The sequence below is a fragment of the Chelonoidis abingdonii genome, chromosome 8 (assembly GCF_003597395.2).
Source record: "Chelonoidis abingdonii isolate Lonesome George chromosome 8, CheloAbing_2.0, whole genome shotgun sequence".
Lineage (NCBI taxonomy): Eukaryota > Metazoa > Chordata > Testudines > Testudinidae > Chelonoidis > Chelonoidis abingdonii.
In genome coordinates, this window is record NC_133776.1 from 29,094,293 (window position 1) to 29,100,382 (window position 6,090).

A 6,090-nucleotide genomic window follows, 5' to 3' on the forward strand; every position below is an offset into this window, starting at 1 on the left:
TCTCTGACTGCACTTGTCCTTTCTGGGCTCCTGATTTGGGGGTCCTATTGGCAGGTCTCTAGTCCGGCCCTAGCCCTCGGAACACAGCTTGTTCCAGGGGCAGTCAGTGGGACGGGGGGGCCTCAGGAAGTAACAGCTCTACTTTGCACCAGGGATACTCAAGCTTCCTTGTACACTCTGCACCTGCTCTGTCATGTGAAGAGCACCAACCCTTTGCTCCCTGCCCCCAGGGGAGCTGTGACTGCAGCAGCCCATGAAGGGAGGGAAGGGCCGCCGGCTGCGGCTCGTGGCACTAGAGTGAGTCCTCCAACTGCTGGGGCTCACTCTGCCCTCTGGCCCAGCTACTAGTCGTAGCAGTGCTGCTACCCATGCAGGCTGCCAGTGTGCGAGGGCCTGGCTGGATGCTCCCCAGGCCCGTCCCACATGCAGCATGGGGCAGGGTGGCCCGGCATCTCGCCTGCGCCCTCCTCCCTGCAGCCACTTACTATCAGCCCTGAAGTCCCTCATACCCAGGGGCTCCCTTCCCTTCACCACTGCAGCAGCAAGCTGGGAGCGGTGGCCGAAGCTTCTGTCTAGACTGAGTGTGGATGCGCTGAGGGGTTTGCCCTGTCTCTGCCCATGCACCAGACCTCTGCTGGAGAAGGCAGCACAGCATACGGCAGCCCTCACCCCAGCAATGGACAGCACCCTTCAGACTTGTGATCCTGGGGCCTGCCATACCAGAGTGGAGCCATGTGGTCCAGCTAGACTGGAATCTGCTCCAGCAGTACAGCTTCTCCAAGGTAAAGGACAAGAAGCCACACAGGAGGTAGTTAGGGAATAACCTCGCCATGGGGAAAGTTTTATGCAAGCATTAGTTAGAGGTTGGCCTCTGTGCTATGGTTGAAGGGAATGAGCCCTTGCAAGATTTTTTTTAAAATCCATACTGCTTTAACTCGGTGTCTGGTCTTGTTAGCCAAACTCTAGGACACTTATGGCCTCAGTTATATTAGTAGCTTGTTGGAGTAAAGTCTACAGGCTAATTGTCACACAATTATTACTTAAATTTGCAGCTTTTCAGCACTGGGAACCTGATTCTGAAAAGATTTATGCTCTCTACTGAGGAGGTGGAAACATACTACATAACTTGTGCATCCACCTAAAACAGCTAAGGTTTGGCATGTCGGTCTAAAGCAGGGGTAGGCAACTTATGGCACATGTGCCAAAAGCAGCACACAAGCTGATTTTCAGTGGCATTCACACTGCCTGGATCCTGGCCACCGGTCTGGGGGGCTCTGCATTTTAATTTAATTTTAAATGAAGTTTCTTAAACATTTTAAAAACCTTATTTACTTTACATACAACAATAGTTTAGTTATATATTATAGACTTATAGAAAGAGACTTTCTAAAAATGTTAAAATGTATAACTGGCATGCGAAACCTTAAATTAGAGTGACTAAATGAAGACTCAGCATACCACTTCTGAAAGGTTGCCGACCCCCGGTCTAAAAAATGAACTATATACAGACAAGTTACAGACCTAGCATTATTCACTAGGTAATTTTTGCAAATAATTTAAAATGAAGAGCAAGTCTGAGAAACCACAATCTGTTCAGAGAGAAAAATGTAGTTGTTGACTAAATAATCTAACTAGACTTATTCAAAAAATTCTAAGTGCAGTCAATTGGATACAGCTGTGCAGTTTTGAGCATAGCTGGAAATGTGACAGGCAAAAATACTATTACAGTGTGTAAATTAAAATATGAGAGAACAGGTACTAAGATTTTGCCTGTTTATTAATAGAGATGACCACAGAGAGATTTGTGTTCAGTCATCAGCTCTCTAATGGGTGGGTGCATGTTTTTGTTTTGTTTTTAGATTTTCTGTTGGACTAAACATACATTTATTGGCCTGGAGGCGATATCATAGCTTAAGTTCTGTTTGCGAAGATCCACAGTGGTTTTGTATCAGTGGTTTTGTTGCTTGGAATCAGCTCCCTGCAACAAATACTGATTTTAGGAATAGTCTTTTGGTTCTATGATTGAATAGATGGAGAAAGAAAATCGTACTTCACACTTTTAAAAAAAATGTCAGTTCTCGGATCATAACCCACATTTTTTAAACTTGGAACTCAAGATGATTGTACTATTTGTGCAATTATGACCTGAGTTTCAGGGGAACTGAGCACTTGCTACTGCTTTGACTTCAGCTGAAGTTATGGGTACTCAGCACTTGTGAAAAATCAGCCCCATAGTTTCTGCAGCCATTCACTGTGTGTTGCTTGAATTTCACTATGTGTCATGAGTTCACAGATTGCCTCAGCGCCTGCTTCTGATCCCACTGAAGTTAATGGGAGTTTTGTCAGAGACTGCAGAGCGCCCTAGGTTTGCCCCCCTACCACACCTGACCCTCCTCTTTCCCTGTTAACCTCCCTTCCCCACCCCCAACAGCCTGACCTCCAACACGCATCCCCTCCAAATTGGGTGGGGTGAGTGGTATTGCAACCTGTCACACAGGGTCACAGCACCACTGATCCCATGCGCCAGGTCACAACACTCACTCTTCAAATTTGGCCCACGTGCTACTCCATCATGATGGAAGGGTGGCCAATCCCAATCTGAGTGAGTGGTACCGCAATACCACGCACCGAGTCACAGCACCACTCAGGTTTGGCCTAGCCAAAAAATGGTTGGGCCATGTCCAGGGTGGTTATTCTCCCCTCCAGTCCCCAGCTCTACAGCCTATGAGTTTTGGCATTGGCTTCAGTGGGAGTAGGTCTGGGACCAAATGTGCGTACCAGCACCAAAACCCAATCCATTTAGGCCTGTGCTGTTGAAAAGTTATATATAGGAAAAAAAAAAAAAGGAAATACCCAAGGAAATCTGCATAAAATAACTGGGGGTAGTGTCATATTTTGAAAGAATTTTTTAAAAATAGGTACACATGGCAACAGCTTTCCCTATTTGTGGCATCATTTCAGTTTAGGCAATAAGGGGATTTGGTTGGGTGTGTCAAAGTTAGACTCAGGACTCACAGTTTGTCAGACCACTCTGTTTTATTAGCACAGCGCTCTGCTAATACACCCAGATAATGTGAGCACCATACAAGACACAAACTATCTTATTTATACAGATAAAAGGGGGGGAGCACTTAGCAAGATAACAAAGGAAGCAGAATCTGATAAGTTTACCTGGGCTAGGCATGCATATCTTATTTCCTTACTAACTATTACCGATCTTCTGTTAATGTTTCGCCATTCGCACCCTTGTTTATGCCTAATGTTTCTTTTCCTGGCACCTGTATTTCAACATTTCTCATTTCTGCTTAAAGGTACATACAACATTTCTTTAATCCATTCTTATTTTTACAATATAATTCATTCTACTTTCACAGGTGGGAAGCTAGAAGTAATTGGTTTGCCTCTTGGAGGGGCAAAGGACCATTCCTCCCTTCTTGCTACCCTGTTCTTCAGTAGGGGGAAGGATCAGGTCAATAGGGAACACAGGCTTTCAGGCACCCACATAACAAGACAATGAGCATGTGTAAACACAGAGATAGACTCCATTTCTCCTCATTGGTGAACCAGGCCAAGGGCCCATTTCTGCACAGCTCACAAACGAGGGGAGCATATACAGGGATGTTTGAGGGAAGGGGCCACATATTAGAAGTGGAGGTGTTTGTCGCAGAAGGGGAAGCCATAGTGGAGGCCAGTTATATTCAGGACAGGGGTCATACAGGTTACTAGACAACATGGGTATGGGGAAGATGATCATGTATGGGACTGATGTTCTCATACGGCAAGATGGGATGCTATCATAGTGAGCATATGGAGGATAGTCAATGGGATAAAATTGTCTGTAGGGGAAAGCCAGATATCACTAGCTTTCCCCTTGCAGTGGTCTCCACTAACCATTAGATTATGCCCAGCAACTTCCTACAGCAGAGGCTGGCAACATGCACCATCTCCCCTATATCTTGTTTAACCTTTGTTCTTGACATTTCTGGTCAGATAAGGGCCTGTGACAGATGTCGTTTCAGACAGATATTTTTAAGAGTTACACATTAATAGCATTATGCTTGAACATAGGAAAACAGCTGTGTTCAGAATTTTTAAAAGAACAAATAGGCTGGGGGAACCTTTATAGATAGAAAAGACAAATGCTGTAGATAGGGCCTACCTAGAGCAGACAGTGCTCTAAGGGACACGTTTGGTGGGTTTGACTCAGCCCCTAGTGGAGATGATTTCCATTCATAAAAAACATCACAGAAATTGGGTCTAGTTCTTATTATCATTGAAGACTGAGCTGGTTTAGGGACCAAACTACTAGTAAATAGTTGTTAGCCCTGGAGTGGATGGCCCCTCCATATTAGCACTGAGGCAAGGAAGCAGAGCAGATGGGGAAGATGATCTTTAATGTCTTATTCCACACTTACCATTTTAGCTTCTGGGAACCTGAGCATTAGCTATCTGACTGTATGTTGGCCCATAGTTTTAAAAACAAAACTGCACAACACAGAGGACTTCCTGTTCCATTACTAGTGAAGATATTTTATAAGAAAACATTATAGAAAGTCTTCCTGGAACCCTTTCCTGTGCAATCTCACAATGATTCTCTCCCAGACAAGCTTTCCTCTACACAGGACTTAAGTTGTTCATTCTTCCTTAGGATACAATTGTTTTAGTCCCTGAAGTTCATCCTTCTGGGAGCCTGGGTGCTAATTCCCACAGGCCTTCTCTCTCAAGTTCAGGAGTCTGGCAGTCCTGGGCCTGCATACTACAAGCCAGGCAGGCTTACCTTTCTTGTTCTGAAAAGTTTTACAGCCCTACTCTTGGGCTCTGTGCTAGTAAATCAGCTGTCCAGTCTAGCATTGGGAAAGCACAGCATCAGCAATCCTTCTGAGCCTGTCTCTCTAGCAGCTCTTCATAATTCTCCTCTTCTGCTAGAAACACTCCCTCTTAACTAACCTCTGGTAGCCTTTTATCAAGTACAGGTGCTCCTTAGTCACTTAGCTGCCAACCATCCACCTAGGCAGTTAATTTCTACATGTGGGCCAAGAAAGTCTTGTTCTCCTTATAAAAGCCTGTCATGGATAGACTGGACTCTGACTCTTTTTAAAGGGGCCAGCCACCATGCCAAACATCTTTGATGAACTGACTTATAAAGTGGCTACCCTTAAAACCTGCTTAGCTCTATAGTAGGGGTTCCCAAACTTGATTCATGGCTTGTTCAGGGTAAGCCCCTGGCAGGCCATGAGACACTTTGTTTACCTGAGCGTCTGCAGGTACAGCCGCTTTCAGTTCCCTGTGGCCGTGGTTCACTGTTCCTGGCCAATGAGAGCTGTGGTAAGCGGTGGCCCAGCCTGCGCCACTTCCCAGAGCTCCCATTGGCCCGGAACGGCAAACCGCGGCCACAGGGACCTAAGAACAGCCCTATCTGCAGAGGATCAGGTAAACAAAGCGTCTCCTGGCCAGCCAGGGGCTTGTCCTTAACAAGCTGCCAACCAAGTTTGGGAACCCCTGTTCTGTAGGAAATTGCCAACTAATAACAGCCAGGTAGCTGGGCAGTAGGACTTTCAGATGTTTCTCTAACTTGTTAATATACAAATTGATTCAAAACCATCTAGCTGTGCCTATGTAAACACCTTTTTGTTGTTGTTACACTCACTTGTTGCACCTTTATTATTTAGCTTGTAAATTCTTTGAGGTATGGACTGTGTTTTCTACTCCAGGCTTGTACATTTTTAACATAAAGAAGCCTCAATCCTGATTCTGAACTCTGTATATTACTAGAATAACAATAGAATGGATTAGCAATAATAGGTGATATTTCATCTAGTGGCTAAATCAGAAACAATAGAGATGGAAAATCTATTACATTTAGGGTTAGATGTAAAACATTTCTGTGTGTGTGTGTGATCACATGCTTTCTTAAATGCTTGTTTTATGACTACAATTTTGTCATAACCCATTCCTATAAAAATCAGAATCATTTCCCTGATTTTGTGTCTGGCTAGTTACAAATTCACTCACAGACAGGGTTCTCATCAGTGTCAGAGCCCAGCAGTTTTCTGTTTTATGTCTCAGTCCTCTTGCCTGGTGTAATTTAGT